The sequence below is a fragment of the Cyprinodon tularosa genome, unplaced genomic scaffold, assembly GCF_016077235.1.
Source record: "Cyprinodon tularosa strain WSP-4 unplaced genomic scaffold, ASM1607723v1 ctg111, whole genome shotgun sequence".
In the NCBI taxonomy this organism is placed as follows: domain Eukaryota; kingdom Metazoa; phylum Chordata; class Actinopteri; order Cyprinodontiformes; family Cyprinodontidae; genus Cyprinodon; species Cyprinodon tularosa.
Window position 1 is genome coordinate 1,240,384 of NW_024037905.1, and position 18,439 is coordinate 1,258,822.

Here is an 18,439-nt window from a genome sequence, read left to right on the forward strand (position 1 = left end):
AATATTTCAGAGTCTGTTCGTTTTTTTACAATCTCTTTACTGGGGCAGGTGTGGTGTGAAGTAATGCATGCACTGTAAAAGAGCACTAAAAAGCTATAATTTAAAGCAAGAACAAGACACCCAGTTCAATAAACACTGTCAAAGTGACTGGTGCTTAAAATACAACTTTCCAAATCAATGACAAAGACATCTTAGACAGTTGCAGTAGATTGTAAAACAACATTTACCTGCACTTTAATAGCAATCAAATATTTAACAACTCTGGACTGTTTAGCAAATAAGAGGAAATGACCAATGCTATTATTATGACTAGCTTTATATAGAATGCAGATCAGTGGTCTGTACCAGTACTAAAATATCAGAAAAATCTGGTATTGATGCATCCCTGTTGCAGCAAAAAAAGGAACGTCACCATCATTGCAAAGACTACCTGCTAAAAGAGACATTTATCTAAACTTTTTGCAGCTTGCTGATCTGATAAAGAAGTCGTGTTTACTGGACAGTGATGGTGCAGTCAAGGTGGCTGCAGGGTATCACTGTTCCACGTAGGACAGTGCTGCCCACTCAATTTTTAAAGGACAGAGAGGGGCTAATGCTCAGAGAGCAGAATTCATGTATAAATTAAACAAAATACCTATTTGGATGTGATTTTGATGAACAGCATTAAAACAGTTACAGCTCAGAAAAGCTGCTTTTGCATGATACAGACCTTTAAGATCAACAGATATCTAATTCTGCGCAAATAAGCATGTAAATTACTTTCTGATGCAAAGATTTAGAATTTCGATTTGACTTTTCTGACCAATAAGAATGCAGTCTTGCAACACTCAAAGGCAGTGCAATTTTCGGAAGCTTTTCACGTTTTAGCTTGATTCCTGTATTCTGTCTGTATAAAACACAACTCGTATAAAAAAGAATATAAATTAAGACAATATATGGATTAGTTTTTAAAAAATCTTTACATGTGAATATATTTATTTTGCATCTCATGTTTAAACACAATTTGACTGTATAGTTGTTTTTAATTATTCATCTTATTTTCTCAGCTGATGAAATTTGACATTTCATCAGCCAAATAAACTACACTTAAAAAAATAATATTTGAAATTACGAGGTGATTATCTCACCCCCATCATTCTATCCACTTGGTTCTTGCCTCCTTCAATCCCCTCTTACTTTATTTTTTCATGAATAACTCTCATATATCCAAACTTGGTGCACAAAAACTCTGTGTTCACAATCACATTGATTAATTATCAAAACTGCTTGTAATTAGCTTTGAAAATATAAAATAAAGAACACTGATCAAACTGAACCAATGCTTCCTTGATTAACAAATATAAATAGATCAACACACCATATCATGGGGCAGCTGCCCATCAACATGAAAGCAATAGGTTGCTCCTCTGCTTCTGTAATGCAACAAGTTACCACCGGCTACTGTAATAATGGTCTACAGTATACACAAGATTTTCTCAATCAAATAATGCTTAAATTGGAGACAACTTCAGTCAAGGACAGCCTATCTAAATCAAGACTGTGTGCGGAAACCTGGTCACCATATTCTTATTGCTTTTAGCCCTAGCACCATATAAAGTACTAACAGAACATAAACAAGTAGGTAAATTTAGCTGAACACCACACCTGCTATTAATTACATTACATTTCCTACAACACACAAAACTAATGATAGAGCAAAGTCATTTTAGCCGACACAACTTTAGCCTAAACTTAAAGAGATCTTACCTTTAAGACAGACCTACATCCACCAAGAGCTACAACATTTCATTTCTATATGGAATGGATTCATTATTTTTTTATTAAATTACATTTCATGGAATATCAGTGCAGAGAGCTTAAAGGTGCTGTTAAGGTTTTCTTGTTGGTTATCTCCACATTAACTGAAAATTACTACAAACTGTGTTGCACTGATACCGATACTAGTAGCGGGCGGGGCATTGATACTGCACTGAAATGTTGGTATTGGTATCAGCGAGTACCAACAAATAGGGCACCGATACCATTTTGAGAGCCAAAAGCCAGGTAGGCAATAAAAAGTTCTACTGGATTCACTTTGTATTAGTCTTTTTCCTAATTCACAAAAGTAGGCAGCACCTTGACAATGTCATAATGGCAATTATTATACATCCAAGTAGTATGCAGTTCTTCATATATACACACACACACATCAATTTCAAACAGATGGTATCAGCCAATACTGCTCAGCCAGGTATCGGTATCAGGGCCAAAAAACGGCATTGGCGCAACACTACTGCAATCCATTCGATTTTCTTTAAATGGATCGTATTTCAAGTATAACCATAAGAATAAAGGGAATATTTTCTCATCTGTGCACCAAGCTCAATTCTTTATCATGACAGATTACTGATAGATAATAGGCAGAAATGTAACTGATTTTGTTTGTCCAACAATTCATCATTTTCATTTAGCCTTTGTCTCGACAACAAGAGATCGCACACATCTGGTCATCTTCTGCTGATGTCAAGATTAAAGCTCTGTCAACGAAATGTTTTCACCATTGCCATAGTTGACAAAACAACACTGCTCACAGGGTTAATTGTGAGCCTTGCAAACATAATAACTCTCTACAAACAAACACGATGGTGTTAGAATTATGCAGTGGATCTGTGTCATAAGGTTTTGTCATGATTCAGTGCTCTAACTGCACAATGATGCCAAACAGACATCAAAACTGAATATGGAATGGCTAACAGCACGGAATTGAATTCAACAATAAAAGAATTATGGAAAATGACTAAAGGACACAAGTTTAAACAAGCTCTAACACTGCAGGTAAGAGTTTTAAACTATTTTTTTCACAAAAATGCAGGAAGTTTCCAATGGCTTAGAAAGACGTAAGGTATCTTTCTAAGTTTGATACTAAAGGTCTGAACACACCGGTTGTGTACGACTTTTTAATCTCCGATCCAATTTTTTGCCATGTCACACTGACTGGGTATAGAGAGGCTGTGATTATAGGCAGGGTGAGCAGATCTGTACTGATCTTTTTCTCTTTTGTCTGTGTGCTATACACAAATTAAAACAATTTCCCACATTTGACTTTGACAGATAATGTAAAGGTTAAAAAAAGAAATAAAAACACTGCCAAACTTTACTAGTATACTGTATGCAGCATCTCAAACCAGAACACAAAGAGTGTTTATATTCTTATATCAAAAACATAATAAGATCTACATCTAAATAAAAGCAAAACACAGCAATACATGCAGAGGGATGGTTTATATGCTGGTTAAGGCAGAGAGGTAATTCCAGAGAGTGATCTGTTAAGTTGATCAAAGTTTTTATTTATTTATTTTTTTCATAAATAGTGGAGAATTGCCTTATTTAGTTTTTTGTGAGGCTCAAAGAGGATCGCTATTTTATCAATTTCCTGTCACCTTGAATTCCTATCATGGGTAAAGTATTCTTTTTTAATGTTTCATTCACTGTTTTTGCACGAGACTGTCCCACTTAGCTACTATATATGTGATGTTTAACTCCAAATGAGTGTTCCTCTGTGTGATTAATAGATTTGATTTAGTATTTCCCACAAAGCGGATGTGTTTTAGTTTTTAACTGTGTCACTCTTCCCGACAGACCCATGAAATTGCCACTGAATTGCTGCGTAGTTGGAAAATATACCTTGGATCTATCTCAGTCAGAGCTACATAGCACCCTTGCGTAAAATCGTGTCTGGTGTGATCATCTCTATTGACTTTCAATGGGTGCTAAACGCCACAACCTCGTTCAACAGGATTTTCTGTCGGATTGGACGCTAAATCAGATTTGGTGTGTTCTGGCATTAAAACAATAACCACAACACAGATGTATGAATATCTCTGATCATATATGGATGAAAATGAAAACATTTTAAAACAACTTGTGGGAAGACAATTTTGAAAGTCAGTAGACTTGATATTAATGAACTTTTAAAAGTTTTTTTATGAATAGTATTAAATTGAAATAGTAGCACAACATTACCGTTACATTTGTGTCACATTCGTGCAAATGTTACTCTTAGTGGTGTGCTGATCGATCCGCAACTTTTCATGAAAAAGTAAGTGATCGATGATGATCTTTTGTTACCGATCACAAAAACCAATCATCTGTAACTCTTAATTTTCAGCCTGTAGAGGCTCCGCCTGCAGCGTGTCTCCCCCTTTGCTTCACACTGCACAGCGCCGTAGCAAATCCTAGGCACTGTCATGTGGAACTTTTATGCTTTGAGAGTAATGTAAAGTTTGTGTCTTGCAATGGCAACATTCCTCAGACGTGAAGCAAGTCAAAATGCATCAATGCAACAAACACAGTGTGACATTTGAAAATAAGCATTTGATGAACTATGACAAGATATCGAAGCGCACTGCAGAAAAAAAAAAAAAGACTACAAATTGTCTACACTCTCCTCCCTGAGCATAGTGGTTAAAAAAGGCAAAATAATTTGAATGCAACCAGCGTTTGACTTTGACTGTTTCTTTTTTACTTGACATTGGTGTAGCAGTTATATCATTCCTACCTAATTAAAAAATGTACAGCCAGTCCTTGCGATCATCAGTGATAGGAATCAACTGCCCTTACAGTCCTCGGTATGGGGATTGGTGGCAAAAATCCTGATGGGAGCTACCCTAGCTACTTTTTAACTTCTGGGATCTGTTTAAAACAAACAGAAACGCATTTCATTGGAATGAAGGAATAAATCTAAATTTGATCTCCTAGGGCTACTCTCTTAAGAGCCACATTTAAAAGATCCAGACTATCTTAATAAGGCATTTGATGTCTCCTTTTAAACTAGGTTATTGTGACCTTGATAATCTGCATTACTGCTGAAAATGTACTAAACGTTTTGAATACATAATGAATTCCTCAAGGTAAACACTGGCTATAACAGCGTTAAACTGTAAACTGCACCAAAAATATATGTTTAATCTTAATTACATCTGCACTACTCCGCCCAGCACATGAAAGGAAGTTAAAATAATAATTTTAATTCACTGTTATCTTTCAAAACACACAAGTATGTCCAACCTGAACTGAAAAAAAATAAATCTAAATAAGTCTTTTGAGACGATTTACATTTAATATAAAAAAATATCTTTTTTTTTTTTATCTTATTTTAAGAATACAAATACTCATTCCATTGGCAAATCATATTATTTGCCTACTCAAATTATGGGTAAATACACTTAATTTAAGATTTTTTTCTTATTTTTGATCATTTTTGCAGTGTGTATAATAATCTTGTACAAATACCACCCTATACTTAGCTTCCCTTGGGTCAAACAGGATGGAAAAACAATGGAAAAAGTCAAAAGTTAGCAGCAGAATTGACAAATAACAGAATAAGGAGAACATTAAAGAAAAAGAGGGCATGGGGGTTGTGAGGTGCAGAAAACAGAGTGACAACTTGCTGGATGGGTAAATATAGACAAGTCTCCAGCAGTCCAACAGCCTGAGTGGTTTGAACGGGGATGAGAGATTGAATTGGCCCAGAGTCACCCTCCATATACCAACCAGTGAACTGGGAGTAATGGGTGAAAAATAGGAGGAAGGAAGGTGGGAGAACATAGAGGAGGTGAATTAGCAAAAGGAGGAAGGCCTGGTGAGTTCTACCCTCATTTTCTGACTAGTGAGCTGGGAATAATGGAAGAGACACGAGAGGCACCTCAGAGGGGTGGTGGGTGGAAAGGGGTTGGATAGAGGGGGGAGGATGATAGAGAGGCAAGTATGATTGCTTTGCACCAGGGTGGCTTTCCACACTCCCATCATCATGACAGCCCTTTAACCCCAAACCCCCTACACTGCCAATGAAACCCTACAGCCAACAATAATGTGACTGTGAAGTTTAAAATGCAAAGTTTGATGGGCTGCTTTCTTCAAGTTGAAGTGATGAATGAGGACGGAGCTTAGCACAGGATGATCAACAAGGCTGAACTCATTGCTTTCAAGATTTCAGCCTAAATTTATTAATAGTTTGAAAGACTCATCTTCAAGAAAAAAACTGTCAACACAGCAGCACAAAGACAAATATCACTCCATCTGCTGCTGTATTAAAGTTCTCCAGGAAGGAAAATAATTTGATGACAAAACAACATGAGGAAATGAAGAATCCACAGCAGTTTGCTGTTAACATTATGCCATGTTGACGTATGGAGACGGCAGAAGCAAATTTCATGTCCATCATTTACAATGGGATTGCTTATCGCTTTCTTTGAGCTTAAAAACACTTCATGCTTATTAATGGTTGGGACTGGCTAATGGCAGTAGCTTGTCAGATGTTTGTGATGCATCTTTCCTTTTGGATTTCAAAAGAGTGGGGGGGGGGTTCAGAGGTGTCAAGCGATTGAAGGTGCAAAGAGCTTCAATCTATATTTTAGCATTTCACTCTTTGCCTTTTTTATACATAAAGGGGTCTGAGAATTGTAAAAGGAAATATGGTATGAGCTGAATATGGAAGATGAAGGTTTTTAAACTAATCCACTTCTATTGCAAATGTGTTTATACCTTTTAAGTTTTTTTACACATAATATGTGTTATGTAATAGACAAAAATCTAAGTTAAGCCTAGCTGGGCGGAGGGAGACATGGCTGTTGTTGACCTCGCTGTCTGAATGACGGCGCGCACTGATACGAACAGAGAGAAAATAGGACCAATTGATAACGACGTGTGACTTTTTCCACTACAATGTTTTTGGGATGCAAAAATATCACTCTTTTGAACACATAATGTTTTGGGAAGAGAAAAGTTTTATTTCGCTGTTCCTAAAAACCTGCCGGACTACTTTCGGCTTGACCAAAACTGGACGATAACTCTGCTCACAGGACGCTGCCAGGGGTAAGTCAGTGTGATTGCATGCCACTGGTGATGGGGATGCCATACAGATTCATGTCAAAAATACCGAACTATCCCTTTAATATCCAAAGATCAAAGTTCTATGTTTGTATTTTCAAAATACCTTCAAACCAAGACTATAACTGGGAAATGTTTGTATATTAGCATGCCTTAACCAAAATACTTACTTTGAAGCAGAGGCTATTTGATTCTCTTACAGCTGAGCTGAAAGGAAGTGGCAAGGATGCAAAGTAGGAATGATGAAAAGAGAGAGGAGGAGGAAATTCTAAGCATCTCTTTTATAAGGTGTCGACCTCCCGGTCCATTCTCCCCTCACTCATGAACAGGACCCCAAAATACTTGAACTCATCCACTTGAGGCAGCACGAACCTGGAAAGGACAAGCCACCTATTTTCGGTCGAAAACCTGGGCCTCTGACTTTCAGCTCCTGCAGTTAGCAGCCCAAATGAAAGTCATTTGGGCTGCTAACTGCCCAAATGCATGCTGTAGGTCTTGGCAGGAGGGAACCAGCAGAACCAGGTTCAACAATCACCAGGATTCTCCTCTCCAGCACCCTGGCACAGGCCTTCCCAGGGAGGCTGAGAAGTGTGATCCCACTTTAATTGGAGCACACCCTCCGGTCCCCCTTCTTAAGCAGGGGAACTACCAACCCGGTTTTCCAATTCAGGGGGAATGTCCTCAAGGCGTGTCAGCCACAATAGCCCAAGAGCATCCAGAGCTCTATGTTACTCAGGGTGAATCTAATCCACCACTGAAACCTTGCCACCAGTCCCAATTATCTGTCTTTTCTTCCACCACAGAAGGAATGTCAGCCGGATTAAGGAGTTCCTCAAAGTATTTATTCCACGGTCCAACAATGGTCCTGGTGAAGACAGAACTGTGTAAAAGGCCAAGGTCTCAATTTACCGGCCCATCTATGTTCCTACCCCTTACCTATGGTCTTAAAATCTGGATCCTGACTGAAAGACAGAGCCCGGATAGAGGGAGCCAAAATTAGCTTTCTCCACAGGGTGGCTGGGCACTCCCTTAGATATAGGGTGAGGAGCTTAGTCATTCAGGAGAGGCTTGGAGTACAGCTGCTTCTCCTACCCATTGAGAAGAGTCAGCTGCGGTGGCTTGGACATTTTTTTTTGGATGCCTCCTGGACCTCTTCCTTGGGAGGTGTTTCAGAAAGAGTCATTGCATATCTCCAACTCCATGAGTATTTTTTCCAAGGCCTTCTGACCATTCGAGCAAACAGTGTGTTTTTCAAATTAGAGTTAGAGGATTTTTTTGCGTCCAGTTTTGCCAGTATATTTTAGCTCTGGGAATTGATGTCCGGGAGTTTCATAATAGCTCAACAGATTTGTTTTCATAAGTAGACCATTATGGTTGTTGACATGGAATTCTGCTTGGTAATTATTAGTGCTGTCAAAATTATCGCGTTATTAACGCGTTAACGCGAGGTCATTTTAACGGCGATAATTTTTTTAACGTGAGATTAACGCTATGTGGTTTTATGGTACAATTTTCCAAGTACATCCTGCTGCAGCCTGCGAGAAGGCGGGGCTATTTTCCCCCAGTCTATGCATTTCTCATAGGCTTCCAGAGCGGAGCTCCTCAAGGGAAAAAGACGCTCATACACTGGGTAGCGCTAGTGCCTTTTCTTTAAGCCCCACCACCAACAAACAAGTCGAGTGTCTGGTAACTAGTAGCAACCTGAAATACGCTGAGAAAACAGATTACTGAGGTGAAATGAAATCTGCTACGGCACTACCGCTGTCTGTGTACGCCACAGGTCGGTATCGCGTGTGTGGGTGGGTGTGTCTGTGTGTGGGTGAGTGGGTGTGTGTGTGTTCTCATTTTTGTTAAGAGGCTGAAAACTAACTTTCTAGAGCATAGACTACCTTCATCTAGTGATGTCGGTCTATTGATTTTGATGTATTGATTGAAAATTGTTCATTATTACCTTGGTTAATTAACATCTAATGTTAACTCTACTACATTTTATAGCAGTAGGGTAAAATGCTTGTCTTTGTTCAAAAGACTGTATTAACTGTAAAGACTGTCTTTTACATCAGCCTGTTTTCAGGGCCTTTTTTTTGGCTACATATTTGTTATTTTTTGCTACATGCCTCCCCATCTCCTTGCCATATGTTTCTATGGCATAAATCAGTATCTGTGACCTGTTTTCATTTTAAAAAAAGAACATTGGCACAAACCTAGCCTGTATGTATTTTTTTGTATGTCATCGAGAGTATTTAAATGATTTTCAATCAGCAAAAAAATGTGCGATTAAAATGCGATTAATCGCGAGTTAACTCAGGCATTGATGCGATTAATCGCGATTAAAAAATTTAATCGATTGACAGCACTAGTAATTATATATAAAACTTTATTAGAAAGAGCTTAGGGAATCTGCAACAGACAGAAAGATGAAAAGAGAGGTAGGAGAGAAGGGTGATTAAGAATTAAGGGGAGAGAGAAAAGAGAGAAACAAAAAATATGAAACAACACAAAAAAACATAGAACACAAAAAAATAACACAACACAATTTCCACAAAAAGAGAAACTATCCAACAGGCCATGGTGCTGGTGCCCCATGGGGCCGCAGCCCAAGAGAAAGCCCAGGGGGTGCAACACCCACAAATGAAGACTCCACAGGGCCAGGAGTCCCATGCTCGACCCAGCAGCCACCTGTAATGTGACAGTGCCCACCGTAGGACCCGACCATAATGAGAACAATAAACACACCAGCGGACAGAAGCACCCCTCAATGGCAGGGAGGACCACACTATGTTGATGCCACCACTTTCATATTGTCTGTGATGCATCCAGGATCATCTGAGTGCTTGTTTAGCAGATTGAATTTAAACCAAAATGTATTTATTTTGCTAATTTGATCAAAAAAGTAGTTATATTTGCTAATATATGACCAGACTTATGGCAAAGGACAAATTGCATTTTTTTACCCTCTTCCTTAAGGTTTACACTAATAATGGACTTGATGACAGATTTTACCAACTCCAGAGTAACTTTAGGCCTCTTGGCTTCCGTGTTAATGGTGTATTCCATAATCATTCAAACTTGAATATAACAAGTGTGAGTGAAATAAATCCCACAGTAAATGCGTTCCAGTTTTCTTGGAAGCTTGTATACCCTTGTATTATCCATGGGCATTATGGCCACTGTTACAACCATTACAATGACAAACACACAATTTTATGCTGTTGTATATGTATTTAAACAGCACAGTACCGGGATGGTTCTGGTTCAGCAGCACCAAATTCCTGGGGGTGCACATCACAGACACACCTCATGACCTCCTCTCAACCTTCTACAGAAGCACCAAAGAGAGCGTTCTGACCAGCTGGTTCACTGTGTGGAGCAGAGGCTGCAGCACTTCAGACATAAAAGGCATTTCATCCCAACGTTGCATGTCCTGAGCCCGTAACATTATCAATGACCCCTCACACCGAGACCATGGACTGTTCTCCCTGCTGCCATCTGGAAAGAGGCTTCGCAGCATTCAATGCAGGTCCAGCAGATTCCGAAACATCTTCTTGTCCACCACCATCAAACAGCTGAAAAAACTCTAAATCATGTCACATACAACATCAAACTGATCATATCAATGGGGAGGGGGGGGGGGGGGGGGGGGGGGGGCCTTTTGCACCAGGTTTTTTCTCCCACAATGTTTACATCCGAACACTGCTGCACTTTAACAAATGGAAATGTCATGAGAGCTGGACAAAACGAAATTTCTCTTTGTATATACTGTAATGATTCTGTGTTTTGTTTTATTGGGGTCCATATGGTTATGTGTTTTCTGTTCCCTTCCTTGTGTGTTTCCTTTGCCTGACTCTGCTGGCTCCTGCTCTCATGCGATAGGCCTGTTGGTTCGCATGGGGGGGGAAGCTGGGAGAGCAGCGGTTCCAGGACCGGAAGTGTTAAGCAGGTTGAGAAGGCTAACTGAAGGGCTATCTTTGTTGGGGCTTATGCTAGCCATGTTGTGAGGGGCGTGAGCTGTGGCCTCAGAAATAACAGCTCGTTTTGCTTAATAAACCTGTTGACGGCAATAGCTCGGTGTAACTGGCATCATTACACTGGTGTCAGAAGTAAACCATACGTGACCGGAACTACGGGACTGTGAGTTGTTTCTGCGCGCTAGCACCGTTAGCCGCTACGTTAGCGTCATGGACGGCGCGTTTTCCAACATAGGACTCAAGACAGAAGGGGAAGAAGAAGGTGAGGCTTGGAACGCAGAGCTGCAAAGGCTGGATAGGGCAAGAGCTTCTCTGCGTGGTTTCACAGTCGGGATGGCTGCTGAAGCGGGCCTGGCTGCCGGCGGGAAACCGCGGCCTGCAACGCTGTCGGCTCCGGCGGAGGACTACGCCGGATATTATGGCGGGGGCGGCGGAAATAACGACGGCGGCGAACATAACATTGCTGTACCGCTGAAAACGCCCAAGTACACCGGTAGGTCGAACTGGGAGGCCTTCCATGCGCAGTTTGAACTACTGGCTCAGGCAGGAAGATGGACATTAGAGCATAAAGCTTTGCAGCTAGCCCTCTGCTTACAAGATGATGCACTGGATTGCCTATTGCTGTTGGGGTCGGAGGACAGGAAGGACTACAATGCTTTGGTTGGAGCACTAAAGAGGCGGTTTGGACAATGTGTACAGCCTGACGTCTTTAAAAATAAACTGTCCACCAGGAACAGGCTGGCAGGTGAGCCTCTGCGAGTGTTAGCTAATGACATTGAGAGCCTTACACGCAGAGCGTATGCACACATGCCCTCAAGTGTACAGAATGAACTGGCAAAGGATCAGTTTATTAGAGCTCTGTCTCCCCCGGAGCTACGGATGCAGGTTCAGCTCATACACCCAGCCTCCCTACAGGATGCGCTAGATTTAGCAATTGAGAGGGAGTGCCTCTGTGGAGCAGCAGCAGGAGGTGATCAGAGCGGACAACCTCCAGCTTGCAGGGCTGCAAAACAGACACAACTGGACCAGGAGAAGCCTGCGTGGGTTTCAGAACTAACTGAGCTGGTTCGAGCAGTCTCCCTGCAGTCAGCACAGGGCTCATCTGCAACCCCTGCCCTGTGTTGGGGCTGTGGTCAACCGGGACATCTCCTCAGACGGTGTCCTAAAGCATCCAGGAAGCAGGGAAACGACACAGGGGCCGCAGAGGGGAGGCGTCGCGGACCCCAGCTGTAGCCTCCACGTCTGAATCACCGTCTGACAGCCTCCAACAGCGCGGTCAGGGAACCCAGGCTCCAACGGCCGCAGGACTGGATGACTGCCACAGGGGGGTGGCCGTGGTTCCAGTGGTTGGCCGCACATGTGCCGGCGACTATTGCTACGTCCCCGTCACGGTGGAAGGAGTCTCCTGCACTGCTCTGATTGACACTGGGTCCACAGTAACACTGGTGAGGCCCGATGTAGTGTCGGACTGGGCCCGGATTCAGCCCACTACGGTACAGCTGCGCACAGTTACGGGGGACATGGCACCTATGTTAGGGAGGGGGGCATTGACTGTGACTGTGGGGGGCAGATCCATCACCCATCCAGTGTGGGTAGCAGAGGTGCAAGACAGATGTATCTTGGGGCTGGATTTCTTAAGGGCTGCAGGGTGCCAGCTGGACTTGGGAGGGGGGACATGGAAGTTTAAGGAAGGGCCCCTAATCCAGCTCGGTTCCACAGTCCCAGATCCAGTCTCACTGGGGCCTACAGCCTGTCAGTCAATGCTTCAGGGTGCAACAGATAATGCATCACTGGACGTGGTGCGGAAGATCTGGGCAGAGAACTGTAGGGGTTTGGATACCCAACAACAGAAGCAACTGTGGCAGCTGCTCGTGGACTTTAAAGACAGTTTTGCCTTAAACGATGACCAGGTGGGGCGGACTCAGCTAGTGGAGCATGACATCTTGACGGGGGACGCCCCACCAATTAAATGTCGGCCCCGTCGTCTCCCCCTGGCCCGGCAAGACGCATGTGACAAGGCCGTGTTAAGTTTGTTGCAAACGGGCATTATTGAGCCGTCTGAGAGCCCCTGGGCAGCGGCTGTAGTCATGGTGCCCAAAAAGAACGGGGAGTGGCGCCTTTGTGTGGACTACAGGCCGCTGAACGGGGTGACAAAAAAAGACTCGTACCCGTTGCCTAGGGTGGATGAGTCGCTGGATCTGGTGTCTGGTTCCAGCTGGTTTTCCTCCCTGGATCTCCGCAGCGGCTATTATCAGGTTCCCCTCTCAGAGGGTGCCCGACCAAAGACTGCTTTTTGTACGGGGCGGGGACTCTGGCAGTTCAAAGTCCTCTCATTCGGACTGTGTAACGCACCAGCCACCTTTTCCAGGTTGATGGACCGGGTGTTGGCTGACATTCCCCGCCAAGAATGTCTAGTATATCTGGATGATATACTGGTCCACGGCACCTCTTTTGCAGCAGCCTTGGGCTCCCTTCGTCCGGTGCTGGAAAGAATTAGAGCCGCAGGCCTGAAGCTCCACCCAGATAAATGTCATTTCATGCAGCAGGAGGTGACATTTCTGGGCCACCAGATTGGGAGGGAGGGCATCAGCACCATGGTAGAGAAAGTGAAGATGGTGACAGATTGGCCTATTCCCACTACGCAGAGGGATCTTAAGAGTTTCCTGGGGTTAGCCTCTTATTACAGGAGGTTCGTGCGGGGATTTGCTAGCATAGCAGCCCCACTTTTCCAACTCCTCCAGAAGAACCAGGAGTATGCGTGGATAGAACAGTGCCAGGGGGCATTCGACTGCCTGCGGCAGGCTCTGACTGGAGCCCCAGTACTCGCTCGAGCCGACCCCACCCTCCCCTTCATTCTCGACACCGATGCAAGTGGATTGGGGGTTGGGGGCGTCCTCGCCCAGGTGAGCCCCGAAGGAGAAAGAGTGGTGGGTTACTTCAGCAGGGCCTTTAACAAGGCAGAAAAACGTTACTGTGTTACAAGGCGGGAGCTGCTGGCGGTGATACTTTCGCTGCGGCATTTTAAGTACTACCTCTGCGGCCTGCCTTTCACTTTAAGGACCGATCACTCTGCTCTCCAGTGGCTGATGTCCTTTAAAGAACCCGAAGGCCAAGTGGCCCGGTGGCTGGAAGAGCTGCAAACCTTCAATTTTACGGTTGTCCATAGGGCTGGAACTAAGCATGCTAATGCTGACGCTCTCTCCAGGCGGCCCTGCGCTATGGAGGGATGCAGTTACTGTGACCGGAGGGAGAGGTTGGAGGAGGAGCAGCTGAACCTGAGCCAGCCAGTATCGTGTCAGAGTGACTTGGTTTCCTGCAGAGAGCTGCAGGCTGTGGACACCGATACCTGGAGGCAGCAGCAGGACCAGGATCCCGACATCCAGCCCGTGGTGCAGTGGTTGGAGAGACAGGTAAAGCCGCCATGGGAGGAGGTTGCCGGGCTTTCGCTAGCAACCAAAGGCCTGTGGTCCAAGTTTGAGGTGCTGCGCCTGGAGGAGGGGGTGCTGCAGAGGGCATGGAAGGAGCCTGCCACAGGAGAGGAGAGATGGCAGATCGTAGTCCCCAAAGGCCTGCAGGAGGTTGTCCTGCAAGCGATGCACGGAACCGCAGGGTCTGGACATTTTGGGGTCACAAAGACTCTCCGCCGCCTCCGGCAGGGTTTTTACTGGGGTCGGTGCAGGAGGGATGTAGAGGACTTCTGTCGTCGCTGTGACCCCTGCACAGCCCGGAAGGGACCACCAGGCCAGTCACATGCCCAGCTGCAACAGTTCGTGGTAGGGGCCCCTATGGAGAGGGTGGCGGTGGACGTCATGGGCCCACTGCCACGCTCTGACAGGGGAAACTGCTATGTTCTGTCGGCTATTGACTATTTTACAAAATGGCCAGAGGCCTATGCCATCCCCGACCAGGAAGCAGAGACAGTGGCAGATGCCTTGGTAGGAGGGTTGATTAGCAGGTTTGGGGTACTGGACATTATTCACAGTGACTAGGGCAGAAATTTTGAGTCACGGGTGTTTTCTGTCATGTGCAGCTGTCTTGGCATTCAGAAAACAAGGACGACACCACTACGTCCCCAGAGTGACGGACTGGTGGAAAGACTCCACCGCACCTTGGGACAGCAACTGGCCATTCTCACAGCGGAGCATCAGCGGGACTGGGACCAGCACCTCCCACTGGTGCTAATGGCATGCCGCTCCGCTGTGCAGGACTCCACAGCCTGCACACCATCGCTCCTCATGTTGGGGAGGGAGCTGCGCACGCCAGCTGACCTATCTTTCGGGCGCCCCCCGGATGCGCCTGCTGCTCCAGCTGGTCCTGAGTATGCCAGAAAGATCCAGGACAGGTTGGAGACGGCACACGCGTTCGCTCGGAGGCAGCAGGAGGAAGCTGGTGTGCGCCAAAAAAGGAATTATGATGTGAGGGCGAAGGGCCGACACTTTACCCCAGGGGAACTGGTCTGGGTTTACAACCCCCAGAGGAAGAAGGGCCGCTGTCCAAAGTTGGACAGTAAGTGGGTTGGTCCCTGCCGGGTGTTGGAGCGTATGGGGGAGGTCGTCTACAGGGTGCAGATGTCCCTGAACAGGAGGAAACTAACGCTGCACAGAGACAGACTGGCCCCCTATCGAGGCGGGGCTGCTCCACAGGCCTTGGGAAACCATCAGTTGGGGGTGGCAGTGTCGCCACCAGCCTCCAAAGAAGCCACACAGCTGCTGCCGAGTGACGTCCCTGCGGTGCAGTCTGAAACATCGCAGGGGGGCCGCCTACGGCGGGCTAGAAGGGCCCCAAGACGGTTCGATGATTTTGTTTGTTCCCTCGTGGGCGAGGAACTCTGTAGTGGGGGGGTAGTGTAATGATTCTGTGTTTTGTTTTATTGGGGTCCATATGGTTATGTGTTTTCTGTTCCCTTCCTTGTGTGTTTCCTTTGCCTGACTCTGCTGGCTCCTGCTCTCATGCGATAGGCCTGTTGGTTCGCATGGGGGGGGAAGCTGGGAGAGCAGCGGTTCCAGGACCGGAAGTGTTAAGCAGGTTGAGAAGGCTAACTGAAGGGCTATCTTTGTTGGGGCTTATGCTAGCCATGTTGTGAGGGGCGTGAGCTGTGGCCTCAGAAATAACAGCTCGTTTTGCTTAATAAACCTGTTGACGGCAATAGCTCGGTGTAACTGGCATCATTACAATACTCTATGTATACAGAATTGCAATAAATGTTTTTTAAGTCTAAGTTTAAATTTACGGTTTGGAAGTTGGAAATTCCAACTTATGAGGACAAATAGAACATCACAATTCTCATCTATTTAGTTTAGATGGATGTTATAAACCGCATGCATTGACACCGCTTCATATCTTGTGAAAAGACTTACAGTAATAAAACATCTTTGATTTAGAAATAAATCCTTCGATTGAGGTTCTTCGTGCAGCTTTCATCAAAACTGAATGCTAGACATGCAGGATGGATGAATTGATGACAGCAGTTCAGGCTGGACACTCTGTGAAGTGTCTAATTTCTACCATGGACTGAGTTATTGACAACTGCAATCACAAGCAGATGGAAGCAATTTTCTGATATATTGCTGCATTTTCCTCCGTCTGTTCAGTTCCCATAAACATTTGTGTTGCAAGAGGAAGAAAAGCAGAACCACAATGTTAGCGCCAGAAAAAAAGATTAGACTCTACAGATGGAAGAGGAAGATACAAATCTGTCTACCATTTTATCAACATGACTAAAATATAAATTAACCTGCTGTGTCATACTATTACAATTACTGAATATTACCAAGAACAATGTAATACTAGCACATAGAATTAATCTCCTTTTTCTACTGTTTGACATGCTAATAAAAGGTAAAACGGTGTAAGAAGACTTCTATTGATAAAGAAATTATGTTTGAAAAGGTAATGATTAAAACATCATGGGATGACCTTGAATATAAAAGATTTAAGAGATCAGATACATCCAGTTATGCTAAACAGCATCTCCGCTTCCCTTACACATACATTAAGCCTCTTCTTTATGGTCTCAACACATCTTTCCTCCTGTTCCACTTCCCGATCAATAACAACCATGCAGCTCCTTCTAAGCTGCACATTTGCTCCCTGGGCTCCAGTGCCAAATGTTCTCACCGAAACACAAATTACCAAAGCAGCGTGAGCCTATACAACACAGCAAATTGATTATCTGGTTGTGGAGATCATAGAATTTATTTTTACTTCATTGTCTGCTTACATGTCCGACACATTCCTCCTGCTGGTAATAGATTATTGCTGTGCAACAGATGGGTACAATTCAAAGATTCCCATTAACATGGAAATATCTATAAGCTACAACGGCAATGGACATTTAGCTCTCAGTTCAGTTCAAGGGTGTAACTTTGTGTTGAAAGTTGGTGGGGACGGCTCATAAGGAAAGGGAGCTACCTGCGCGAAAAGGATAAAGCCAAAAAAATGTGAATAACATTTATCAATTTAATGCTTACAGTTGAAAACATAACTGTTGCAATATTCACTTATATATTTTGTGCAAAAAATATCACATAAATCTAAACAGACAGTACAAATCAATGAAATCAAATAAATATATCAATTTTGTAGAACATTTATTGTTGGTCATTTTTAGGTCACTTTTTAAAATTATTTTACTTTTAAACCAGGACTCGGACAAGATCTTATGGGGCCTTAAGCAGAATATGATTAAGCAACTCCGTCTTTCTGTCAAGAACATCCACCAGCAGGGTATCCAGGGGGGGATTTACCATTAGGCAATACTAGGCAGTTGCCTAGTATTGCCTAATGGTAAAGGAATACAACTATTCCTTATTTGTGCACATTAATTATGTTTTTGATAAAAATCCTTTGGCTAAAATGCCATCAGAACGCTGATAAATAGAGAGGAAAAAGGGACAAGAAGAGAGGGACAAAACCTAGAACAGATAATGGATGTCTATTCTATTAACATTTCTCTATCTGTAGAATGGGTCTGTTTTATGGGTTTTCTTCTCAGGGGGCCCCCTGTCTGTCTTTGCCTAGGGCCCCAAATTTCCTAAATCCGCCCCTGAGGGTATCAATACTGATTTGATAGAATCTGGGAGAGCGGACCATGTTCAACCATCCATTTTCTTTAACCTTATCCCTCAGTGGGATCAGGAGGTGCTGGTGCATATCTCTAGCCACGTTCTGGGTGAGAGGTGGGATCACCCTGGACAGGTCACCAGTCTGTCGCAGAATGTTCAACCAGCTTAAAAGTGATCGGTAATCAGATTTATTATTTGCACTTTTACTAAGTGAACTTTCTAACTCCCTTAAATCGGAAATTCCAATGCCAAAATTGTTTATATCTTTTATCTTTGGACCCCCTGCAGAGTGACGTCACACCTGCAAGATCCTATCCTTACCTCCCTGCTAGATTGCAAAAAGCAGCTTGCTCATGAGTTGTCAACATAACACGCTAAATCTTAAATGTACGTGTACATATAAAAGAAAAAGGGGCGCAGTGCTTGCTACTGAATGGCAACACTATGACAACTATATAACAAGGCCAGGAATAAGTTTTAAGTGAAGCCGGGATTAAAACAGTAGCTACAAGAAGCTTCAAATAAAAGGTGTTGGAGGAG